We start from the raw sequence: 19704 nt of genomic DNA on the forward strand, positions 1-19704 counted from the left end.
TCTCGCCTTATTGGCCGAGTGAGCTGGCGTACAGCTTTAGTCATGTGGCCAGCATGGCGAACCAGAGCAGTGCACGGAAATGCCGTTTACCTTCCCGCTGGAGTGGTACCTATTTATCTACTTGCACTTTGACGTGCTTTTGAACTGCTAGGTTGGCAGGAGCTGGGACCGAGCAACGGGAGCTCACCCCGTTATGGGGATTCGAATCACCGACCTTCTGAACGGCAAGTCCTAGGCTTAACCCACAGCACCACCCACGTCCACCTGTGTCCCTACCTTAATACATACATGATTATTAATAAATTACTATATTCTGTAAAACAAAAGGCATTCCAAATGTCAATATATTTATCCAAATAAAGTCTCAATCTATAAGCAATCCGTTCATATGTTGCAAGTGTTGTCAAGCCATCGATCAATTGATTAAAGGGGACCCTATTCTTCCACTTCATGAATATCAGTCCTTGGCCATAGTTAGGGCTCCTAGAATCCATTTTCGTTACCTAGTTTTCAGTTTCCATATGAAATTCAGGTACTTAGTGAATACATTTCTGTTCCAGTAGGCATTTAAGTAAGTTGTTTTATGCCTTTTAACAGAACTTATGGGATGTAGCCAACTAATTTCCACTCAAAGTAACTAGCAGAAATGACCGGCAGAATCTGAGACCAGGGAGAAGAGTCAGCGGAAGAAGATTGGAAGAAATTTAAACACTGTAAAATTAATGAATGTTAGAATGATGTCAGATAGAAATTAAGTGGTTTCTAGCTGTAATGTTTTAAGAGAATAGGGAAAAAAAGGTTCAGAAGCAGGTTAAAACTTATTGATAAGGATTTGCTGAATTAACAATTTGAATTGGAATACAAAAAAAGGGAGGTATGAGGAGGTCTGGGAATCAAGTTAATGGAAAGTAAGTTCTGGAAACTTTGTGTGTTTTTTAATTATTCTTATTTTTGTATTTTTGTTATTTTTTCTTTTTCTTACTGATTTTTCTTTTTGTATTAATATTGAAAACCTTAATAAATATCTTATTTTAAAAAAACACTAATTTCCACTCAAAGTAGACCTATTGAAATTAATGAACCAAAGCCATTAGACATGATCATTAATTTCAGTGGGTCTACTCTGAGCAAGACTAGCACTGAAAACAACCCTATGTTCTTATCTATTGTTTTTGTTTGTGATATATGCTGATGAGTTGTTGTATTGATTCTTTTGTGACCATCTATGGTGAAAAGAGATTTGCAAATACAGGAAATAGATAATAATGAAAAATCTATATCTATCTACACAGAGAGAAAGAGGTATGTTAAGTATAATTGTTTAATTGTACTTTGAAATAGAAAGTAGCCCTGCATATGTCTGTATGTGTAGGATGTCACAAGGCATGGGAACATCCATTGAAGCTAAACAAGAATGGCAGAGTTGTTGTTTAGTCGTTTAGTCGTGTCCGACTCTTCGTGACTCCATGGACCACAGCACGCCAGGCAGAGAGCCTATGGTTAAAAAAAAAAAGGTAAAGGACCCCTGCACAGTTAAGTCCAGTCAAATAAAACAATGGGGTGGGGCGCTCATCTCATTTCAGGCTCTGAATATTGGCTAGTATTTCTGATGGCCACCATTCCTCTCCACACATGAAAGACACGGTGAAGGAATTCCTGAAAAGATTCTAGCTCTGGGGCATCATGGAGGATGTTAAAGGGTGGCCCAGTTGTAAAGATGCTTGCTGTTGCTGTTAGCAGTATAAACACACACAAACAGTTAAGCAAAAACAGAGAGGCTGGACTACTCTCACTGTTAATGGTGGGAAACTGTTGGGTAATTGATCCTCCCTCTGGAGAAATTCAGTTAAATTCTCTCTCCCCGCCCCCATCCCAATTTCTTTGCTCACTAACAGGATAGGTTTTTTTTTCTATGTTGAGTTTTCGAAAACAACAACATACAAAAAAGACAAACAATTAAGAAATGAGACGACTACTATGTGGAGAACTTCATATCAGAATTTTAAAAAGCCCAGAAGGTTCATTACACTTTTGCAGACACCATAATAAAATAGATTCTGCAAAGGGAAGCCATATAGCCATAGGATAGCTCCACCATAAAGAAGCATGTGATATTGGTGACCTATGCAGTTTGCTATTTTAATTGATAAAGCATACAAATGGTGGTGCCCATACATGGTCTTGTTTCGTAACCCCTCTTAGAACCCGCCTTTAATGGGTTAAATACACAGACAAGCCAGTGTCCCACATCCTCTCAAAGCAGACATCCCTAGACGAATCCGATGCAGACTTCCAAAATTTGACTATTTCAGGTCTGGCTGCAGGATGGAAAATTTAGAGAGGCAATTGAACACAGTTCAGGGAGGCGGGGAAAAACACAGGTCATTACAAGCCCAATAGCTTGGAACAATGTCCCTTAAGGGTATCCTACACATTACAAAGTTCCCAAACAGAAGGTGCCTCTTTGTAAAAATAGCCTACAACCCATATGTAGATTGACATGTATGATGATAGCACAGATGTGTGGTTTGCTTTGGATGTGTGCAGCACACTCTAGGGAGTTGGAGCCTATCCTATCTTCCCTGCACAGGTACATCTGCTGAGGAAATCTATGCGTGTGTGGTCATTACTTGATTCCAGTGAAGAAAAAATGCATGAAAGTGAAGATGGGAAGGAAAGAAAGAGGGAGAAATCAGAACAGAGCATCAGAAGCATGAAATTGAGGAGGGAGGATGACACAAGCGACTGACTTCATTCCTTCTCTCTCTCTCTCTCTCTCTCTCTCTCTCTCTCTCTCTCTCTCTCTCCTGACCTGTTCATCCCCCATGGTTTTGTTTTTTTAAAAAAAATAGTTTCCTGTTCCTGTGATTCTCGCCTTGACACCCAAATTAAAACTGAGAAGGGAGGTGTCACAGTGCAAAGCCTCAGATCACTCCCTGGCATGCTGACAGCACCTGGAGGCCCCAAGGTGAGAGCTTGCACCTTGCTGAGCCATCCCTCTTCCTGCACCAAATAAACGATCTGCTTGCAATTGCTTTGCTCTCGCAATGTTTTAACTCACAGGTTTGATATCCCTAGGAGAGCTTCCCATACCACCATTTATACAGAGTAGTAGGGACTGCTAGGCAGACTGTAGAAGAGAAGATGGATCTTCATTAAGGATTGTCAGGTGAGAGCTCTCCTAGGATACAGCATTAACATTTGGGGGGTAAAAGTATGTGGTACAGTCCTCTAGGGAGAACATCACTCCAGAATGCAGGTGGGGTTTGGATGTGGTTCAATTAGCACAACAGGGAAAGTATAAAGGTGATGATGATGACACAACTCCTCAATGCATTTCGAAAAGTGATCCATTCCCAGGATGGCTATACCAGGATGAGTAGGAATTATCCTTCTTATTGTGCTGCTGCACAAGCATTTTAGGAATTTTGCATTGTCCTTTGCTTTAGAATCATAGAATCAAAGAACTGTAGAGTTGGAAGAGATCCCAAGAGTCATCTAGCCCAGCCTTTTGCAATGCAGGGGGTTAAAATGTTTGGGTTTTTAATTCATGTTATCTGCTTGTATCTTATCTTCCTATGACACTTATATAAAAAGACTAAAAAATTTAAACAGCAACAACAATAACAATGCAGTTTTGCAATATAGATGATTACAGGAGGTTTTTGTTCTGCTCCCAGGGGTCAGTAAACTTTTTCAGCAGGGGGGTGGTCCACTGTCCCTCAGACCTTGTGGGGGGCTGGACTATATTTTTTTTTGGGGGGGATGAAGAATTCCTATGCCCCACAAATAACCCAGAGATGCATTTTAAATAAAAGCACACATTCTACTCATGTAAAAACACCAGGCAGGCCCCGCAAATAACCCAAACATGCATTTTAAATAAAAGGGCACATTCTATTCATGTAAAAACATGCTGATACCTGGACTGTCCGCAGGCCGGATTTAGAAGGTGATTGGGCCAGATCCGGTCCCCGGGCATTTGTTTGCCTACTCATGAGCTACCCTAAAGGAAACCTCAATGTGGCTCTAGCTGAGTTTTAGGAAAATGTGTTAGGAAGCATCAATGGTTCTAGCTGAGTCTTGGAAACTTATGTCCCACCAAGCTTAAGAGTTGTAAGGTTGTTAGTCATTAAAATCAATAGCACCTTAAATCAGGGATGAGGAACCAGTGGTCCTCCAGATGTTGGACTCTACCTCTGTCAGCTCCAGCCAGGATGATGAATGATGAGATGATGGGGGTTGTAGACCAACAGCCATTAGTCATTAGCAGACCATGGCTATTAGTCCATCAGTTTGACAACATAAATGACTAAGCGATAGCCGCCTAGGAAGTTTCATTGTGTCCTCCAGACACCCTAAAGATGTGCTAGGAAATATCAACATGGCCATAGTTGAATCTTGGAGAAAAAGCCAACAGTTCTAGCTACATCTTGGAAAACCTGTGTCCCACTAAGCTGAAAGCAAGAAGCTATGGCTCCTGGCCAGTCCATCTGTAAACCTTCTGGGTCCACAAAAAGGGGGAGGATGGTCAAGTACCAGTCAGATCCTCCCACTTGACTGGCCTGTGATTGGTTTAATGGACTATAGCAGGGATAGGAAACTTGCAGCCATACCTGCACACCACAAATCCCTCCATCCTTGATGAACCGCCATGCTGGAGTTGGAGTTCAAACAAATCTGGGAGTTGGAGCTCAAAACAATCTGGAAGTCCACAAATTCCTCATTCTTTGACTGCAGTCTAGGCAGGCCAGTTTTAACTGTTCCATTTCTTCCTTTAGGCGCATTCCAGCAAAAGTCTCATGAAAATCAGGAGGACTTAATGAAATTGCAACTTAAGCCCCATTCTATTACTTTTAATGGGAATAGTTAGCTTCCGTTGAACTGCACCCCTTGTCTTCTGCCTAAAGCTCTTGGTTGGCAGCCTTGGAGAAACAGACATGATACGTAACAGAGCAGCAGGGATGCTTAAGGAGCTAAATTTATTTCATTTTCCAAACTGCAGCTGAAAGATGAAGGGGGGGAGTGGTGGAAATAAGAGGCCATTAGGCTGTCAGTCATCACAGAGCTTTATAGGAGCATAAGCAGTTCATGTTTTTCTTTATTGAGACATTAGGCATGTCAAGACCAGTGATGTATGCCTAGATGAGATTAAATGGTTAGGAAGGAGGAGAAGGGACGAATGAGGAAGCAAAATGATTCTTAGAGTCAAATCCTTAGACCTGCTCTACCCATGGGGAAGAATAAAGTGTGTAGGATCTGGAAGTTGTAGATGGGTCCGTACCACTTTGGGGTTCTTCTTCTTCTTCTTCTTCTTCTTCTTCTTCTTCTTCTTCTTCTCTTTTTAAGAAAAGAAAATAACTTTAGAATTTTAAGAAGAGCCTACTAGATCAAGAAAAAGCCCATCTACTCCAGCATCCTGTTCTCACACTTGGAGATAGCACACAGCCATTTGAGTAGTGGTGCAAGATTCCAATGGTTTCAGGCATTTACCCAGGGTTTGGTTTCCTTTGAATGAAGGACATGATGTCGTTATGATGTATGGTTTATTTACACATATATGCAACTTGAGCCTATGATGGAGAGGCTCACAACATCAACACCCCAGAAGGTATTGCTTCCATACTCACAACCTTGGATTCCAGCAGAAATCAGGCATGGCTCTCATTCTCTCACTTCTGCTGACTTCTAACCCAGCTCTCACACACTCAACTCTGGCTCTTCTCCCTCTTACTACCAGCCAGGTAAGGGAGGGGAGCCCACCCATATATTCTCTGACACAAAGCCACTTCCTTTGTTATACTAATAGCAATGCTTAGGCCCACTAACTCACCAAGAAGCTATTCTGGCTACTTCAACGACTAAATGTTCCACTAGACTGTAACCCTTGAGCCAAGATCCCAAGATCCCAAGAATTACAAAGGACTTGGGCAACATGCACAACAATAGCCTTATCCTACCATGAATTTGTGTGTGATCCTTCCATCCGGTGCTGCCAAAGTCTGGATCTTTTATTTCCTTTTCTGCTAGGAGTTGAATTAAGGTATTGTATTGGTTTGTGTGCAATTAAGTGAGGGCAGAAATGGCTGGAACACCAGTCAAATCACTCCTACCCACCCCATGTATCCAGCTCAGACTTCCAGTCTTTTTGGTCCTTCATTCCCTGTGCTTTTTATATTCACTTCTTCCCGCTATGACAGCTTCCCTCTCTTATCTTCTTTCTCTATTCTCGGTTTAATACTATTACTCTTTGGATAGGGATGGGGGAGAAATCCAATTCAGTATACGTTTATAGGCAAACATACATAATGCACAATTTTTGGAACAATACATGAAACGAAAGACATCCTTCAAAATGAATGCTTCTCCAGACAAGTAATTTGTACAAAAATACATAAACTGGGGTAAAGTGTGCATATAAATTCATGCATTAGTGAAAATAACATACAAACAAAAAGGAATCATATTTGCGGAAACTGCTTTGCTGTAATGTTTATATTAGTAAAAATTCCATACGAAAATGTGAATATTAAGAGAAATTCACCCTAAAATGTGTTGTTGGATTTTCACGAGACTATTAAAACATAAACTGACTGGGAAAATGAGAAATGCAAATAAACCAAAATAATTCAGATTCTCTCATCCCTATCAGAAAATGCCTGGCCCCCTTATTGGCTTAAGAAAGCTGGGTGTGTGTATGTGCTAAGGTCAGGGGGAGTCAGCGCTTGAGGCTTGAGGATTTCAGAAAGGACCCCTTATCTCCTGCCTCTACAATTTGAGCACTGATCAGCCAGCAACCTGATTCTCCCATCTGGCCTTGCTAATCCTGCCACCAGTTTGGCCCTAAATGTGCTTGAATAATGCCTTCCATCCTCCCCGCTGGTCGCTGCAGGATCCAGCCTCTTTTGTCTTTCCCCACCTCTTCCCCTCCCTGCCTCCTCAAAGTACCCTGCCACATTCTCTGGGAGCTATCCAGCTCTTTCAAGAAAGTATATAAAAGTATCTTATTATATATTCTCCTTGGCTGGCCTGTTTATTAAGGGAGCTAATTCCCCTGTCTTGTTGGAGGAAAATATCTTCCTTTTCTGTCATACTTCACTCGATCTTTGTCCTTTTTGTTTAAGAAGAAGAAGCGCCGCAGGCTTAGAGGTGGTTTTGATATTCTCAAAGTCAATGTCCCATACCGGTAAGAACAAGATATAATCTATGTGTGTGCCGAGGAGGCGTAAAGTTACCTGAATATAAAGAAGGACTTGCATCTCTGGAACTGAGCCAGGGGAATCACTGTACAAGCAAAACTTTCCCCTTATCGCTCATGTGTGAATTGCTCTTTCTGCTGTGCTGATCTGGAAATATCATGTGGGTGTTTTGCACTTTTGTTGGCCAGTCTGAACCATCCCCACCTTGGTATATTTGTTCTCTCAATCTCTCTCTTTTTGATTTTCAGTTTTTAACAACTGAATTACAGCTGCTGCTTCTTTTTACAGCCATCCAAACCATATCTATGTAAAAAGAAAACTGTATTTCTTAAACTATGGGACCGTGACTAACATTTACCTGTAAAAGATTCCAGAAAGGGATTCTAACTGAGTGTTCTCAAGTCTGATGATAGACTGGGTGTTTTCCAGCCTCCCAATCAGTTCAGGTGATCTTTAGGAGGGGAGATGTTGCTTTTTTTCCTGCTTATAAGTGCTGGGTTTTCATGGTTGTATCATTTACCTCTGTATTCCCATTGCATTGCTTACCTGCGCTGGAAAACAGTGGTTTGTGTACACAGCATTTGGGAAATAAATTCAAAATGATTTTTTTTTTAAAAAATGCATGTAAAATACAGAAAATAAACACCTTTTAACACCATCTATTGCTTCACAGGAGCATTCAAGATAATTAAGCTCAAAGTCCCATTTCAAAAATGTCTGGAGCCTGGAGAAACTGGCTGACTGGCCTATTGATTCCACACAAGAGCCCAGCATGCAGGAATCCTCTTGGGAGCTGTTGATTTTGCAAATAATTCAATAAAGGCATGCCAAGTAGTGATAATTTTTCAATTTGCCTCTTGAATAAATGTGCCTTACACAGTTTTCCCAAGACAGCTAAAAACCAGATATTGCCATATCACTCACCCTTCAAATGATTCTAATGTCTAGTAATCAACATCCATGTTGTTGTTGATGATGATGATAATGATGATGATGATAATAATAATGATAATAATAAACTATTATTTTATAGCTGCCGTCCTTTATTTGATTGTCTCAGATGTTGAGTAAAGACAGTGTTGAGTTAGGTAAGAAGATCCTGGTTTGTTATTTGGCTGATTTTAATAAAGGTTATGTCCCCAAAAGAGGCCATATTGGGGAAGATAGCTAGGGTTGCCATATTTCAAAAAGTGATACGAAATCAGTTGAGCTTTTTTTTTGACAAAATGTTGATGATTTCCACCCAGACAGTGTTCCTGATACCTCAGATGCCAAAATGTCGTGGGCTAACCCTGAGCACATGAGATGCATGCAGAAGGTTCTAGATTCAAAGTGATATTTCCAAGAGTTTATGAGATCCAGAACAGTTTTCCAGATGCCAGGGAGTAGAGTAGCAGAGAGAGAGAGAGAGAGAGAGAGAGAGAAAAGAAGAAGAAGAAGAAGAAGAAGAAGAAGAAGAAGAAGAAGAAGAAGAAGAAGTCAGAAGAATGAATTGTCTGCTGCAGGAGCTGCATCAATAGTCAGTTAAGGGTGCTTTGGGGATCAGGACGCAAGGGAGAAACATGCTAGGAGGAAGGCACGCTTGGCAAATCCACACCATGATCAACTCCCACCCGGAAACCTATGTCCCCATGGTGGAAGGACGTGTGGATCCAGAATTGGCCTCCACAGTCACTTACGGACTCATTGTTAAAACCATGTTTATGTAAAACAATCTTACTCGGCTACAAGTGATCGCCAAAGAAGAAGAAGCTTTGGGGAATAATTGGAGGGCAGGAATGGCAGTTCTAAGGAAATTTCAGAAGTTTCGGTAGGTGGCTGGCACTTTTAAGAGCATTCTCTAGTTGGGGGGAAATGGCCTGTCATTAATTTTTGGAGAAGCTGCATGGGCAAAACAGTGAAGCAAAATGCAAAGTGTTCTAATAAGACTAGTGCGATGAATTGAGGTGTGTCCCCTTCCATCCCTATATGGTTGATTCTACAAAGCAGCAAAGCAGGCCTGAGGTTTGGGGCCTGGGGCTGGTAGGCAGCCCACCAAGGAAGCTAGATAAATTTTTCAAACAAAACCATCACGTGACTTCCCCTTTCCTTTTAGCACTGGGTCATTAGCATTTTAGCATTTGGAACTGTGGGTGGAAAAGCTGCTCTTTAGTGATGCCACTAATGACTGGAAGGGATTTTTAAAAGGGTTTTCAATATGGCTTGGCTTGTTTGTGTGAGTTACCTGGTATTTTCTTGGTTTCCTTACCACGGCTTGTCCCCAAAGTAGTGCAACTTGAACATTTCTGATTGTGCAGTGGGATGTTCTCCTTCCCCCATCACCATCATTAATTTATAACCCTTTTAAACCATGTTCAAAGAGGCTTAGAACATCAAAAAAGTACACAATTTACCCCAACATTTGCAAAGTATAACCAAACTTAAAAAGGTAAAGAGACCTCTGACCATTAGGTCCAGTCGTGACCGACTCTGGGGTTGTGTCGCTCATCTCGCTTTATTGGCCGAGGGAGCCGGCGTACAGCTTCCGGGTCATGTGGCCAGCATGACTAAGCCACTTCTGGCGAACCAGAGCAGCGCACGGAAACACCGTTTACCTTCCCACTGGAGTGGTACCTGTTTATCTACTTGCACTTTGACGTGCTTTCAAACTGCTAGGTTGGCAGGAGCAGGGACCAAGCAACGGGAGCTCACCCCGTCATAGGGATTCAAACCGCTAACCTTCTGATCGGCAAGCCCTAGGCTCTGTGGTTTAACCCACAGCGCCACCCGTGTCCCTATAACCAAACTTAAGTAGTCATAAACAAATGAAAACATGCCAAACAATAAAATCAAACCAGTGCCACATAATAAGGTCTAAGAATTTAAGGCCACACAAGTATAAGACCAATAAGAGCAAAAAGGAAGCATCTCCAAAGTTACATCTTGATCCCAGCAAAAATTCCTGAACAATACCATTCCCTAATAGCCTCTTGGCATGCTGAGAAGCTGTGCAGATTTTGAAAAAAGCAGCACAAAGTATTAGAGGGGTTCCTACCACACCCTGCAGAAATGGGAGTGATCACTGCAGCTGAGTCCAGGGAGGCTTCACTTGGGAGAGGAAAAACATCTGAATAGCAGGGAACTTGGGTTCTTGATGACTTCAGACATCCTGTCCCTTGAGGTTCTTTGCATCTTATGATTTGGGATATTCTGTATCGCAGCGCAGCAGATGTATGCGGGTGACAGTCAACAGAAGAAAGAAGACTGCAGGTGCTTAAGTACAGCGGGTAAACTCTCATTTAAAAGAAATGATGCTCTAAGTAGGGGGGGGGGACACACACAGACACACACATCACAGTCCTAGTGTTTATTATCCAAACAAGCTGCCAGATCTGTGCGGACGATACCTTCCGAATGATCCTTGCTGATGCTTTTTCATTTCGTTAAGCAGGTTTATTAGTCCAAATATTAGTAACGAAAATATGACTTGCCTGCTAACGACTCAGTAATGGGTTGCAGTGGGATAATATAAAACAAAGGAAAGTCCATATCTTATCAATGCCTTCTGGTTCACTCCTCCACCCTCCACCATGGATTATGAGTTTCCTTGCTCATTAGTGTGGTATGATACATTAGCTTTCTGCTTCTCCATTACTTCTATCTCCCTCCCTCCCTCCCTCCCTCCCTCTCAACTAGAAGGAAGGCTTTGAAACTGTAGCCTTTATTCATTTTATTTTATTTATTGCATTTATATCCCACCTTTATCTCCAAGGAGCTCAAGGTGGCACAAATGGTCCTGCCTTTCTTAGTTAATCATCACAACAAGCCTGTGAGGTAGGTTAAGGCTAAGAATCAGTGACTGGACCAACATCCTCAACAAGCAAACCTTGACATTCACTTCCTCACTCTGGGCTGCTCCAGACTGGTGTTTTGTTCTGCTTTTGCAGATATATTCTGCAACATGTAATTGAGGCAGTAAAAGGGCATCAGTGGTGGATTTCTCCTGGACTGTCCACACATCATTTCGCTTTATGAGCTGTTCTGTGATGTTTCTCCAATGTTGCTGTGTTATTGCAGACTGAAAGGGTGCTCTTGCACTGCAACACAGTGAAAGGAGGACAAACAAACAAACAAACAAAGAGGAGGACATTTGCGGCATAAAAAGTTGCTGGATTTCAGCAGGAGGCTGTGGGACACGCACCAATTAGGAAGGCAGCAATATGTCCACCCCAAAACTTTTGCAGGCATAAATGGTATTGGAAGCAGGATCACAGATAGCCACTCCATTACCAACATGAGTACAGATCATCATGAGTGCACAATAAAATGGACATCTGGGGGAGCTTCCTGTCCAAGCTGAAAATCCAAAGATGTGGATTTCCAGATCTCTTCCTGGGTCATTGAAGGGAAACATTTATAGAGAGCAGGAGAGAAACGTCTTTCAAATAAACCACCTTGCCCTTTAAAATATGTTTGTCTGCACCCTGCTGGAGCAAGAACCCAGTGGGCGTCACTGAGTTTCCCTTTTTAGGTTCAGATTGTATATCTATTATCCAGTGAACAAGTTGTTCCCGCCTCCCTCTGAGTCATAAAGTTTGCAATAATTTATTGTGCTTCTAAATGAACAGATTACAGCATAAAATGAATGTTTGTAAATAAAATGAGAGGCTGCTGAAAAGTAAGAGACCAACAAGGTTTCCAGATAGATTTTCAAAAGTTTAATACAAACACTTTTCTGTCTCGTCAAGGTTGTTCCTAGTTACCAAATGTTGATGGTAGCAACATTGGAAGAGCCTGCTGGATTAGGTCAAAGGCCCATCTACTCCGACATACTGCTGCTGCCACAGTGGCCAACCAGATGTCCATTAGAAACCCATAGGCAGTATTTTAGCTCAAGGACACTCTCCACTCCTATTCAAAAGTATCACTGCCTCCACCTATGAAGGCAGTAGCTGCTGATAGCTTGCTCCTCCAAGAGTTTTGTCTAATCTTTTTTTCTTTTTTCTTTTAATCCTAGAACACTCACCTTTGAATGGTTCATTAAAAAAAAAGTATGGGTGGAAGGGACCTAAGGATCATCTAGTGCAACTTCCAACACAGGAGTCACAGTCAACAAATCCTTGACAGATGACCATCCAACCTCTGTTTAACAACCTCCAATGAAGGAGAGCCATTTCACTGCCAAACAGCTCTTACCACCAGAAATATCTTCTTAATGTTTAAGAGGTGGCTGCTTTCCCATTTTCTGGACATGAATTTTCCAGTCTTTTAATAAGTAAATCCACAAAGCTAGGGATGAAGATTTTGAAGTTCTCCTAACTGCCCCCGATTACTTTTGCAAGCACTATAACTACATCCACAGCCATTGCTAAGATTGGTTCAGAAATAAAGGTTAGATCCTCTTTTTCCATTTGCTGATGGCCAACTTTGTCCATGGCACCAATGCCTTGGACCTCGTGTCTTCATTTTCTGTTTCACACTGAGTACATAGGCAGGGCTGGAGGAGAAGAGAAAGGCTTCATGCAAAGGCAGAATCTTTAAGGTCATCATGGAGAGTCGGGGGAGCTCTAAGCTGAATACAGGGAGCCAGGCAGAGATGTTATATTAGAAGGAATTTTGAGCTCTCTGAGACCTGATAAAGACTTATTCCTAATGCATTGTCTCTGGGAATGTTGGAGTGACCTTGGCTCTGATACGAGCTGTGGTAATGGGGTCAGCACTGAGGTATGGTATTCTGATCCAGGGGTTCCTGGTGGGCAGTGGTCTTCTGGGGTTTGTACTGAGGGAATTCTCCTCTATGTATATGTCAGGGGTAGCCAATGTGGTGCCTTCCATATGTTGCAGAACTGCAATTCCCAATACACTTGACCACTAGCCCGGATGGGAATTGTAGTTTAGCAACATCTGGAGGGCACCCCACCCTGCTCTCTGGATCTCCCAGTGTGTGTCTGTCTGTCCATCCATCCATCCATCCATCTTTTTTAAATAGTTCATTTTTCTGTGACAGGTTGTATGTATTATTTACTTTTGCCTGTGGGCAAACTTTCAACTTTTGTTCAGCTCCTCCCCTCCTTTACTGTAACAAGGTTTTTAAAAAATTCTTATCTGAACCCTTTAGACATATAATTTTACTGAAGGCTTGTCTCCTCTGCCTTGTTCACATTTTGTTTTAAGTTCCATTGAGACCTCTGAGATTTCTGAGCATTTCCCTCCAGTTCCATTAGTTTTCCATTGCTTTCTCCTTCCCGCTCCACTAATGATGTTTTAAAGGCTCTAACTCTGTCAGTTTTTGAGACAAGGCAAGTAGTTGACACTGATACACCTGAGATAGCTTATATCTCATTAAAACAGCTCATCACTGTTCATTCTTCCACATTTCTGAAGTGTCGACGGTATCCAGTTATATCATGTTGCATGAATGTGGAGTAGTAAATATTTCAAGTTGCTTATGCAATATTACATCAGACTGCTTTTCTGTTTGAAGGCCAAACCCCACTTCCAATAATATATCAAAATCTAAGTATATCAGTACAGAACTGGGGTCTTGAACCAGAGACTCGGGCAGTGAGGGCCAGGGACATTACTCTCTTCACCACCAGAGCAGCTTATTAGCAGATAGAAATAGCATCCTGGAACATTATAACAGGTGAAAGGATCTCACCTGTTCAGCTTATCTCTCCCACCCACCATGGGCCAAGCTGGATGTGGCGATCACACAGGGTCCCCGGACATTTAACAGTCTATTGATCCCTGTGCCACCACTATGCTCACTTCCCTGCTGCCACCAACCCGTTACTCTCTGGTAAAACACTGAGTCCAGACAGTTATTAAAAGTGAACAAAAAAAGAGTTTATTTTACAAACATTAACATGTTTATGGTTTCTTAGATAATATTCCTGTCAGTATCTTAACTTAAGTTTCTTTACTGGCCTATTCCTTCCTAATACCTTCTGACTGATTATCTCAACTGTTCGACTGACTCCTCTAAACAAATTCTCTCACTCTCTCACACCAGACTAGCCCAATCCACAGGCTTATCTTATCTGTCTCTTCTAACTCCAGACTGCTTCTCCACCACCCTAATTCTAACTCCCCCCCCAAAAAACCCTCTGTGCTTAAACCTTATACACAGTTAACTCTGCCCCCTTGGGTTCCCATTGGTTAGTCATTTTACAATTAGTTAACCGCTTCCTTATGAACCAAGTATGATGTCACACACCTAGGAGGGCAAACGCCACACTGGAATACTCACCTGTCAATTTCACAACAATGTCAGGTGGCCCTTTTTTGCCTGCCCAGTTTGAAACCAATCTCCCCTTTCAGTCTACCTATCACACACCTGATGCCATATATTATGTCAGGTACAGGGTAGATGGCCATGGTTTGGCTGAAATTGTTTCATAGGCTTAATGTGGAGGCCTGGTGGACCTTATTATGCCCATGGACTGGAAGTCCCTCTCCACTTCTTTATGACAATATTTAGAGGACTGTTGAGGGGTTGGAGGGAGAACTGTAGCTTTCTATCCAAAGAGAATCAGGTGACTTGAAGAGCCATCTGTTTTGGCCTGAAACCCTGACCATCCACCATCGAGGAGAGCTCCAAAGACATTGATGATGGAGGCAGCTTTCAAAGGGTAGAAGCTTCCACAGAGAAAGAGCCCCTGCAGACAGTGAGGCCTCTACACTTGAATCCAGAAGACATAGCTCTGTCTCCCTTATCAAACACAAATTATTCCTCCCACAAATTACTGGCAGACCAATAGAGTTCTCTTCTACAACTGTGCCGGGTTGCATTTCCAGCAGAAAACTTGCTTGAGTGATAGAATGCAACTCCTTTTAACTTCTCTGCTGGCTCCTGAATATTTTAATCCATACACATTTTCAGATCACTGTAGGAGCAACATTTCCAGGGTCTGGCAGAAGTCTTAAAGGTGAAGTTCGGTGCAGAGGGAGCTCTCCATTGTCATGACTCTCAGTAAAACTGCAGGCTCTGGCCTGCCTTCTCAGTACAGGTTAATTCCTTGGCATTTTGCCTGCCTCCAGGCCACTATGCCTGACACACAGTTGCAAAGGGTCTTATTAAACTATTTGTATCAAGTGTGACACCTGCTTCTTGGGAGAAAAGCAATGACAAACCTAGACAGCATCTTAAAAAGTAGAGACATCACCTTGCGAACAAAGGTCCGTATAGTAAAAGCTATGGTTTTCCCAGTAGTGATGTATGGAAGTGAAAGCTGGACCATAAAGAAGGCTGATCGTCGAAGAATTGATGCTTTTGAATTATGGTGCTGGAGGAGACTCTTGAGACTGCAAGAAGATCAAACGTATACATTCTTAAAGAAATCAGTCCTGAGTCTCACTGGAAGGACAGATCATGAAGCTGAGGCTCCAATACTTTGGCCACCTCATGAGAAGAGAAGACTCCCTGGAAAAGACCCTGATGTTGGGAAAGACTGAGGGGACAAAGAGAAGGGGATGACAGAGGATGAGATGGTTGGATGGCATTCTTGAAGCTACCAGCACGAGTTTGATCAAACTGCGGGAGGCAGTGGAGGACAGAAGTGCCTGGCGTGCTCTGGTCCATGGGGTCACAAAGAGTCGGACACGACTAAACGACTAAACAACAACATCAAGTGTGACACACTGGAGCAGCCCCCCAGCACCAAGTACCTCTTTCAGGCAATGAAGACTGACTTGCTTTTCTTACTCAAGTTTTTCCTCCCTGTGCATTCAGAATGAACTTGATTTGATGATTGATTGGGAAAGAAATCGAAACTGCAGAACAGCACTCCCAAAACAATTTGACCAAGAGTCCCTGACATTCCTGGAATTACTTATCTGCAGTCAATAATTCCTTCAGTTTTGAGTTCCTTGTCAATTTCTCCTTTCTGCCCCTTTCCTTCTGCAAAGCTGCAGTGTTTTTTGTTCTTTGAGAAAGATGAGAGACCAGAAGGTGAGAAACTACAATTATAGGAGTCGGAATTTTGTAAATATCATGGAGTTCCCATTGATATGACCAAATGTGCATTTTTTTTATTACAAAAATCTGTAGCATAGATTTTTGAATTTATTTATTACATTTATATACTCCAAAATCCCTAAGCAGTTTACATAAAACACAATAAGATCATTTAACTATATAAATATCACAAATTAACTTGAATTTTCTAGAACCTCATACATTCACCTCTCAATGTGGAATCACATCGAAAGAAGTATCCCAGTGACTGCTGGGGAGCCTTTAAACCCTGAAGCAGCCACAGACAGTCATGTAATGAGGCTCACCCTTCCAGATCACTTGTTCTCCACTTTGGGCTTTAGCTCTGGGTGGGAAATGATCTGGCAGTAGCAGGGCATTTGATTTGGAGAGAGGAGAGGGGGGGGGAGAGAAATAGTTGTTCCTGCCCACTCCCAGATCTTGCCCTTTCCACTATAGCATGTGGCCCCTGACATATTCACTCAAGAGAAAGTGGCCCTCCCTTGACAGAACTCCCACCTCCAGTATACAGTGCCATTCAGAGCTGGAACTCCACTGGAGCAACTGCCATGCATCCACTGACCTGTCCATGGTCCTGCAAGTCTTACATATGACCCTCTTTCTTCTCCTGACCTGCATTGGCTTTTTGTTTCTGCTTGCACACATTATACTGGACTGTCTTTTTCATCAAAACCAGTTCTTGTCAGTGCCCTTTACTGATGGCTGGATCCCTGGCTATTGATGGGTGGTCTGCTGCATCAGCACAGGAGAGTCAGCACACATTGCTTGAAATTCCTTGGACATTTCTCCAATGCAGGAAACTTCTGATGTATCTTAAAAACTCACCTTAGGTGAAATTTGGTGGAATCCTATGAGGAAGTCAGTAGCTGAAGCCACACATTCTGGACAACCAGAGGAAGCATCTCAAAATGTTTTGAGTCCCACTGCTACCCTGAGCCACAATTACGTGGGTTGTGATGACATTAGCAAATTTTAAAATAGTTTCTAATGTTGTTTTTAATGCTGTAACCCTGGGACCTTATAGAAAAGAGTGGGCAATATATAAGCAAATGTTTTAAAAATAGATATACATCTGACAGTAGTTGCCTCCCAAAATGAGGTCAGGGGAAGTGAATGATGTGATGATCTAGCCAGTGTGGTGTAGTGGTTAAGAGTGATAGACTCGTAATCTGGGGAACCAGGTTCGCGCCTCCACTCCACCACATGCAGCTACTGGGTGACCTTGGGCCAGTCACACTTCTTTGAAGTCTCTCAGCCCCACTTACCTCACAGAGTGTTTGTTGTGAGGGAGGAAAGGAAAGAAAAATGTTAGCTGCCTTGAGACTCCTTCGGGTAGTGAGAAAGCGGGATATCAAATCCAAACTACTACTACTACTACTACTACTACTACTACTACTACTACTACTCTTCTTCTTCTTCTTCGCTGCTTAAGAGCACGGTTTCTAAGCCGTGTACAACAGGAATTGCACATTAGTTCTGATTCCTGCATTGCATTCCAAATCTATGATTCGAAAAGAGATGTAAGAGGGACAGAATGTAAAATCAGTTAAAGTTAACCAAAAATAGCTCAGTTGGTTAGAACATGGCGCTGATAACACCAATCCCTGTATGGAACAGCTGCATATTCCTGCATTGCAGAGGGTTGAACTAGATGATACTCAGGGACCCTCCCAACCGACTCAGAAAGGCTTGCTTAAAATGCTTCTTGAAACAACAACAATAACAACTTTTCAGCAAGCTCTGGAAGTTCAGTAGGGAGGAGGCCTGTCTAATCTCAGCTGGGAGGAACTTCCACAGAATTGAATCTACAGCTTCTGGTGAATATGAACTGTTTGACGGACTCCTGGGGGACAACTCACAGTTGCTTCCTCGAAGGCCTCAGTGGCCAGGCAGAGATATAAGGAACTAGGCTGTGCTTAAGTTATCCTGGACCCAAGTTGTTAAGGACCATGTAAATTAATACAAGAAACTTAAGCTCAGCTTGGGCTTGTGGAAGCATTTCAGCCCCAGATTTGGGTGTCAATGGTAGTCTGTCCCCACCAGCATTCCAGCTGCAGGGTTTTGCACCATCTGGAGTTTCTGAACCAGGACTCCATAGAGTGCATTGCAATGGCTGAGTCTTGAGTCTGCCAAAGCATGAATCACCAATGTCATGACACAGGTGGGTGTCTTGCTGCACTTTATGTGGGAAGGACTTGACACAGAGAAGGGATTTGCTCCTAATGTACAGTTCTGCTCTGTACCACCAAAGGGTTTGCTCATCATTGCAGCAAAAAGATGCTACCTTTCCCTGCCTGATAACCCAGAGCCAGTATATCTTCACGCCCCTGGTTGAATCCTCTATGCTGCCTGCTACGAATCCTCCCTGCTCCCTCTCTCCTCCTCCTCCTCCTTTGCTGCTTCTCAGAGCATTATTAATCTGCTCAGCTCCATCTTTGCTTCACAGCGCCCATACCATATGCAAATCTTTGTCTGTCTGCATGTGCAAACAGGAGGCTGACCAAATTGCCTGCGCCTGCAGGTCCCCATAAAAGTGACACCATTGGCAGTTTGAATGGGAGGCAGGGTGGGGAGGTTAGAAAGGAGCAGATGACTTAAAGCCTGAGGGGCATCTGTTGATAGCCTTCACTCTAATTGTATGTTAATGAACTTTCTCTTAAAAGGTGGATTTATTGGCATGCTGAGGGTTGGGTGCTAGACATTTGCCGCTAAATCTCCAGGAGCCCCCAGGCTTTAGTCGGCTTTGCCAAGATACAGTTTTGCTAATGCCAACTGATCCTGTTTCTGAGCTGCAAAAGAAAGGACCCACTAAAAACTGGTGCCTGGATAGATTTCCATGTCCTATGTGAGATTTTGGGGTTTAAAGTAAGGTTGAGCAGAGCAGAGCATGGTGGGCACATACCGCAGGAGAGGGGGAAGTGGAGTTGCATATTGGATCAGCCGCTGTCCACATAACATTTCAAGCTCTGGGATTCTTAGAGCTGCCACCAAAGCTTGCTTAATTCCAGGTGAATTTGCAAGATCAGTTTGGAGGTCCCTGCTCAAGAGGAAGACCAAGGGGTTTTGCCAGAAGCTGAAAATATTTTGGTGGGGCTATCAGAGTTTCTTGAGGTGTTTCTCTTTTCCTTTTCTTTCACATATCTCTATTGGGGGCCCAATACTTGCTTGTCAAGACATGTTGCAGGTGTCATTGCCATTTGACTCTCACTAGAGGAAAAGTGATGGGACACAGGTGGCGTTGTGGTCTAAACCACTGAGCTTGCCGATCAGAAGGTCAGTGGTTCAAATCCCCGCAACAAGGGTGAGCTCCTGTTGCTGGGTCCCTGCTCCTGCCAACCTAGCAGTTCGAAAGCACGTCAAAGTGAAAGTAGATAAATAGGTACCGCTCCAGCGGGAAGGTAAACGGCGTTTCCATGCGCTGCTCTGGTTCGCCAGAAGCAGCTTAGTCATGCTGGCCACATGACCCGGAAGCTGTACGCTGGCTCCCTTGGCCAATAAAGCAAGATGAGTGCCGCAACCCCAGAGTTG

This window comes from Podarcis gaigeae, assembly GCF_964106915.1.
Source record: "Podarcis gaigeae genome assembly, chromosome: 15".
Lineage (NCBI taxonomy): Eukaryota > Metazoa > Chordata > Lepidosauria > Squamata > Lacertidae > Podarcis > Podarcis gaigeae.